At 37.3% G+C, this 7,752-nt stretch overlaps 1 pseudogene; it reads right to left on the reverse strand.

Annotated features, from left to right (window-relative positions):
• Positions 1 to 6,749: 6,749 nt before the first annotated feature.
• On the reverse strand, positions 6,750 to 7,361 carry LOC126069027 (calmodulin-like; annotated as a pseudogene).
• Between the last annotated feature and the right edge of the window lie 391 nt (positions 7,362 to 7,752).

The raw sequence follows: 7,752 nt of genomic DNA on the forward strand, positions 1-7,752 counted from the left end.
ACCAACTCGACGGCACCTAACAACAACAACAACATTTAGGTCTTTGATCATTTTGTGTTAGTTTTTGTGCATGGTGTGAGTAATTACAATTTACTATCTATTGTTTGAGAAGACATATGACCAAAAATTATTCTAAATTCAGCAATACTTCAAAGCAAACTATATTAACTATTAGAGTATGAACTGACATCTGTAAGATCATATTTAAAAAAATGTGTTAGGCATATCATTGTCAGACTGACGGTGTGCAGAGCCTCTGCTTCTTCCTAGGTTTCTGCAGCCCTGCAGGTGTCCGCAGTTCAGGGTTTGGGAACCATTTTCATAGATGATGGACACCTGTAGGTACTTTTACCATTCCACGTCTGTTATTGACACTGAGGAGAATTGTTTTGTATGGGTTTCACTGACCTCTTATTGGAAAGGAGCAAAAGAATGCAACACGAATAAACTCTGTTTTCCTATTATTGGACTTACATTTAATAGGAATATCCTGAAGAAGATTATCTATCTTTGGAATATGAGATGCACTTGATACATCATAGTTTCTGGTTTTTCCTTCCTTTCTGACCCACTTCTCTAATGCCAGGAGTTCCCATATCATTGTGCCCTCTACATCCATAATCCCTCTCAAAGTGATGCCAGACCAAGCCCCTGTGGTCTTTACCTCATGGCCTGGTTGATCACTAATAACTCTTTCTTTGTTTAGGCATTAATATTTAATTAATATTTAACCTTCAACAAAATATTCTTTAGTATTACTCTAACTAATGAAAACATACATTTCACTGTGAGATTTCAGTGTTTTCACCAGATGGCTGAGGAAATAATTTTTAACAAGGGGTCTATCAGAGGAAGGTCCATCATTACACACAGTTGATGGCCCTCTTTAGTAGTGCCAGCCCTGGCCTTAAAAAAAAAGAGGAAGGTCCATCATTACACACAGTTGATGGCCCTCTTTAGTAGTGCCAGCCCTGCCCTTAGTCTGTGTTAATATCTCTTTATAGCAACACCTGCATTAGAATAAATTGATCCCATTATTTCAAATCATAACTATGTCTTATTTTTGTTATGCTCATTAACAACAAAAAAAATACCCTGCAATCGTCCGAGTGATAAAAGGAAAATAACCTCTAAAAATTACCTAGTCTATGTTTTAGCTAGCTATGGCTGTCTTCTAAAGTACTTTAAAAAATTCAAAAGAATCGTTGAACGAAAATGAGCTTGCTGTGTTTTTATGAGTTCATGTCACCACAGTGGGAGTTTTAGCTTTATGTGACCAGCAGGTTTTGGGTTTTGGATGTTGATTCACACAATGTATTTAATGACTATTGCCTGTGTTCTAAGTTCTTTGGAATTAACCATTAAGGATGCAAAGAGCAGAACAGCTAATGGTTCACAGGACTTACAAATAATTTTTCAACTCAAATTTATTAGGCATTATCAGGCTGACTGCATTACCAGAGTGAACAACCGTATAGAGCAGCTTTACTTTTTGAGGTCTAAGGCAGCACTATTTACTCTGCTAAAAGTAATCTGTACTTTTTCTGAATAAAGTTTAACCTTGCCTGAATCTATTTTTGGAATCTTTTTTTTTAATATGCATGAAACACACACACAGGATTTTGCATGAACAGAAATAAATTTCAATAGTGGTAAATTTTTCCTTTTTGCCACAGTTCGTTCCTGGAAATCACATTTTAAACTGTGTTAACAGGAGATTACAGTATTGTTCTTTAGGAACACTGTCTTGAAAAGGAAAAAAAAAATTATTGATATTAATCAAAGGTAATGATTTTTTAAGTGAAAATAGACCCTAAGAAAGATTTCTTAAATGTTTTATAGAAATTGCAGTCTCTGTTTATTTAATCAATTTATTAGCTAGTCAACAAATAAGATAACTCACGTGAAAATTAATTTATATAAATTTAATTATTGCTAAGTGGACACATAATTCCATACTTGGGGAATATTTATGAGACTCTTATCTGATCTTAAGAAAAATTCTCAGCACATGCACCACATGCTTCCATGGACTTAGGCACATTTAGATCAAACTTAAAATCTCTTTTAAGGCACTAAATTAGGTAATTAATGCATAGTTAATAGGATTATTAGTATTCATGCACAACCATGACTTTATGAGCTACAGATAACTTATACTGTGCATTACTGGAATGTCCAGAAAAGTAGCTATAATTCTAATCCTCTACTCAAGAAAGGATATTAAAAAACAAATGAGTGAGAGTTACACTATGTCAGGGGATCTTTGGGGCCAGCTTTGATAGACAAAATAAACAAACAGAAATTTTGGAACTTCATTACCAACTAACAAAACAACTTATGGTGCCTTCACTTTTGAGAGAGAGATTTTTACTTTTTGTGACATCATGGATGAGCTCAACCACTATAGATATATTTTATGGCAGCAAAACTGAAATTCTCTTGTCCCACAGACTGACCTAATAAATAGAAAATGTATTAGCCACTGTTGTTGTTGCTATTAGATGCCATCGAGTAGATACCCACGTGTGCAGAGTAGAACAGAGTTTCAAGATGGACCTTTAGGAAGCAGATTACCAGGTCTGTCTTCCAAGACACCTTTAGGTGGGTTTTAACCACCAACCTTTCTGCTGGTAGTCCAGTACTGAAGTATTTGCACCACCCAGGGACTAGCCATAAAAACAGTAAACATTAATAACTTGCTGTTGTCAAGTGCCATCAAGCTGGTTCTGACTTATAGCAATCCTATGTACAACAGAACAAAACATTGCTGCGCCCTGCACCATCCTCACAATCATTGTTGCAGCCGCTGTTATCAATCCATCTCATTGAGGGTTTTCTTCTTTTTCACTAACCCTCTATCTCACCAAGCGTGATGTCCTTCTCCAGGGACTGATCCCTCTTGATAACATATCCAAACTGCGTGAGATGAAGTCTTGCCATCCTTGCTTCTAAGGAGCATTCTGGCTGTACTTCTTCCAAGACAGATTTGTTTGTTCTTCTGGCAGTCCATGGTATATTCAATATTCTTCTCCAACACCATAATTCGAAGGCACCAATTCTTCTTACGTCTTCCTGATTCATTGTCCAGCTTTTGCATGCATATGAGGCAATTAAGAATACCATGGCTTGGGTCAGGTGCACCTAAGTCCTCAAAGTGACAACTTTGCTTTTTAACAATTTAAAGAGGTCTTTTGCAGCAGATTTGCCCAATGCAATATGTCGTTTGATTTCCTGACTGCTGCTTTCATGGGCATTGACTATGGATAGAGTAAAATGACATCCTGAACAACTTCAATATATTCCACGTCTATTATGATGTTGCTTGTTGGTCCAGTTGTGAAGATTTTTGTTTTCTTTATGTTGAGGTGTAATCCATACTGAAGGTGTGGTCTTTGATCTTCATCAGTACGTGCCTCAAGTCCTATTCGTGTTCTTGTTCTTCTTCATATAGTCCAGCTTCTCGGATTATTTGCTCACCATACAGATTGAGTAAGTATGGTGAGAGGATACAGCCCTGACATCCATCTTTCCTGATTTTAAACCATGCAATATGCCCTTGCTGTGTTTGAACAACTGCCTCTTGGCCTATGGACATGTTCTCTATGAGCACGATTAGATGTTTTGTAATTCCCATTATTCACAATGTTATCCATAACTTGTTGTGATCCACACAGTCGAATGCCTTTGCATAGGCAATAAAACACAGGTAAACATCTTTCTGGTATTCTCTGCTTTCAGCTAGGATGCACCTTACATCAGCAATGATATCCCTCATCTGACGTCCTTTTCTGAATCTGGCTTGAATTTTTTACAGTTCCCTGTTGATGTACTGCTACAACTGTTTTTGAATTATCTTCAGCAAAATTGTATTAGCATGTGATATTAATGACATTGTTCAATAATTTCTGCATTCTGTTGGATCACCTTTCTTTGAAACGGGCATGAATATGGACCTCTTCCAGTCAGTTGGACAGGTAGTTGTCTTCCAGATTTCTTGGCACAGATGAGTGAGCACTTCCAATGTTGCACTGATTTGTTGAAACATCTCAACTGATATTCTGTCAGTTCCCGGAGCCTTGTTTTTGCCAATGCCTTCAGTGCATTTGGACTTCTTCCTTCAGTACCATCGCCTCTTGATCACATGCTACCTCCTGAAATGTCTGAACGTCACCTAATTCTTTTTGGTACAGTGACTCTGTGTATTCCTTCCATCTTCTTCTGGTGCTTCCCAGATCATTCAATATTTTGCCTGTAAAATCCTTCAATACAGCAACCTGAGGCTTGAATTTCTTCTTCAGTTCTTTCAGCTTGAGAAATGCCAAGTACGTTGTTCCCTTTTGGTTTTCTAACTCCAGGTCTTCGCACATTCTGTTGTAATACTTTACTTGTCTTCTCGAGCCACCCTTTGAAATCTTCTTTTCAGCTCTTTTACTTCATCATTTCTTTTATTCACATTAGCTATGCAATGTTAAAGAACAAGTTTCAGAGTCTATCCTGACATCCATTTTGGTCTTTTCTTTCTTTCCTGCCTTTTAAATGACATTTTGTTTTCTTCATATATGACATCCTTGATGTAATCTCACAACTCATCTGTTCTTTGGTCATTAGCATTCAATGCATCAAATCTATTCTTGAGATAGTTTCTAAATTCAGGTGGGATATACTCAAGGTCGTACTTTGGCTCTCATGGTCTTGTTTTAGTTGTCTTCAGCTTCAACTTGAACTTGCCTAGGAGCAACTGATGATCTGTTCTGCTGTTGGCCCCTGGCCTTGTTCTGACTGGTGATATTGAACTTCTCCATCATCTTTTTCCACAATTTGATTCCAGTGGTCCACATGCATAGTCGCCATTCATGTTTTTGAAAAAATATTTACAGTGAATAACTCATTAGTCTTACAAAATTCTATTATGCTCTCTCAGGCATCATTTCTATCACCAAAACCACATTTTCCAACTACCAATTTTTCTTTTTTGTTTCTAACTTTCATATTTTAATCACCAGTAATTATCAATGCATCTTGATTGCATGTTTGATCAATTTCAGACTACAGAAGTTGGTAAATATCTTCAATTTCTTCATCTTTGGTATTAGTGGTTGGTGTGTAAATTTGAATAATAATCGTATTAACTTGTCTTCCTTGTAGGTGTACGGATATTATCCTATTATTGACAGTGTTGTACTTCAGGACAGATGTTGAAGTGTTCTTTTTTGACAGTGAATGTGACACCATTCTTCTTCAATTTGTCATTCCCAGCATAGTAGACTATATGATTATCCAATTTAAAACGACCAACACCAGCCCATTTCAGCTTACTAATGCCTATGATATCGATCTTTACATGTTCCATTTCATTTTTGAAAACTTTCAATTTTCCTAGATTCATACTTTGTACATTCCATGCACCAATTATTAATGGATGTTTGCAGTGGTTTCTTCTCATTTTGAGTCATGCCACATCAGCAAACAAAGGTCCCCAAAACTTTATTATATCCACGTCATTAAGGTCAACTCTATTTTGGGGAGGCAACTCTTCCCCAATCTTATTTTAAGTATCTTTCAACTCAAGGGGGCTCATCTTTTGGCACTGTATCAGACAGTGTTCCACTGCTATTAATAAGGTTTTCACTGGCCAATTTTTAAAGAAGTAGATTGCCAGGTCCTTTTCCTAGTCTACCTTGGTCTGGAAGCTCAGCTGAAACCTGTCCACCATAAGGTCACCTGCTGGTATTTGAACATCGGTGGCATGGCTTCTAGCATCACTGCAAGACACAAGCCACTACAGTAGAAAAAACTGACAGATAATTTCTGTAATAACATTCTCTGAAGTAAGTACAGCCATTCAAAATCATTTCATTGCTAATAAGTCTTTAATAATAGTAGTAAGCACTTGTTTTGGATGGTGGTGTTGGTGGTAGTGCGTTTCACAATGAAAAACATATTCTGTGGGTTTCTCCAGCATCTTTTCTTCTCCTCCTATTTCTCAATTTATTCTACCCTATAAACAGACTTGGAGAGTACCAATCCAATGTTAGCAGTGAAATATTCTTTAACCCTTCATAGCCAGTGCCAATTTTGCCAACATGTAATTTTTGGGAGGAGTTAAATTGTAATTTTTTAATTGGAAAACAAATACACAACTTGAAATGGATTTGAGGCAAATTGTACCAGAAGCAGATTTTCTTTAAGTGGCTGAACAAAGTTAAAAAGCAAGTAACAATAAAAGAAAATTTTTCTGGTAAAGGATCAGCAGCACACACACACACACACACACACACAAAATAGTGCAGAGTGCCTGGGTAATCCAGCCGTTTTTCAATAGTGCAACTTTAAGCACATATTGTTGACTGTCCATAGTCCATGCAGAGCTACAACTCCACACTTCAACAACAACATGCTGACAGTCCCTAAAGAGAACTACTTAAGAAAAGACATAACCCAGATAGATGCTCCCTCATTTGACCAACTCCATCTAACGTTAGGTGTGCAGAAGGGCTAGATATACCCAGAATAAGCCACAGGCAACATGTTACTTGATCAATTTCTAAAATAAGGTATCAGGACAACAACAGTAAGATAAGGGAAAAAAACATGGAGGAACGAAGCCCTAATTACTATACATGCACATTTTTTTGATAGCATATTTTTTTTTTGACAGCAGGGGGAAACTTTTTACAGATAAGCTACAAAGAAAAGGCAAATAAACAATTTTGTACAAGAGATTTAACACATTCTGTACAATGTCTTCACTTTGCTGTCATTTGTACAAACTCTTCATAATTTACTTGACCATCACCATCAATATCTGCTTCTCTGATAATTTCATCAACCTCTTCATCTGGTAACTTCTCTCCTAAGTTAGTCATCACGTGGCGAAGTTCTGAGTCACTAACATAGCCATTGCCATCCTTATCGAGGAGCTGTGGTGGTTCGGCTGCTAACCAAAAGGTCAGCAGTTCAAATCCACCAGCCGCTCCTTGGAAACTCTAGGAGGCAGTTCTACTCTGTCCTATAGGATCACTATGAGTCAGAATCCACTTAACAGCAATGGGTTTTTGTCTTTATTTTTTTTTTATCCTTATTGAACACACAGAATGCTTCTTTAATTTTTTCTTCACTGTGTCTTTCACTTTTCTTGCCATCATTATCAGAAATTACAGGAAGTCAATCGTACCATTGCCATCAGCATCTACTTCATTAATCATGTCCTGTAATTCTGCTTCTGTGGGATTCTGCCTAAGAGACCTCATTACAGTTCCTAATTCCTTTGTTGTTGTATTTCTATTACCATCCTTGTCAAATAATGAAAAAACTTCTTTGAATTCTGCAATCTGCCCTTTGGTCAGTTGGTCAGCCATGTTGCAAGCACTATCAGTCTCCAAGGTGCGATCGCACAATCACTAGGCTCCCTACCTCCACTTGGACTAATCTCAGCATGTAGTTTTTGATCCTGCAGCTTTGTATAGAAATATTTGGACAAGCAACCATATTAAAACCAGGAAACCTGCCCCCAGAAATCACACCCAGGAGTCTTGCCCCTTTATCTTGCTCTGTCCCTCTGACTGAATTAAAGCCTTGTTCAACACAGAACTACTTTTTGAACACAAGGTCTTTCACTAATGCATATAGGAGCAGTATCTTAATTTAGTGCAGAAACATATAAGCAATACCACAGTCTTACTCAAAGTACAAGGAGCTCCAGTTAAGTGCTCAACTAACTGAAAGGTTGGCTGTTCAAACCCATCCAGC

This window comes from Elephas maximus, chromosome X (genome assembly GCF_024166365.1).
Source record: "Elephas maximus indicus isolate mEleMax1 chromosome X, mEleMax1 primary haplotype, whole genome shotgun sequence".
NCBI lineage: Eukaryota > Metazoa > Chordata > Mammalia > Proboscidea > Elephantidae > Elephas > Elephas maximus.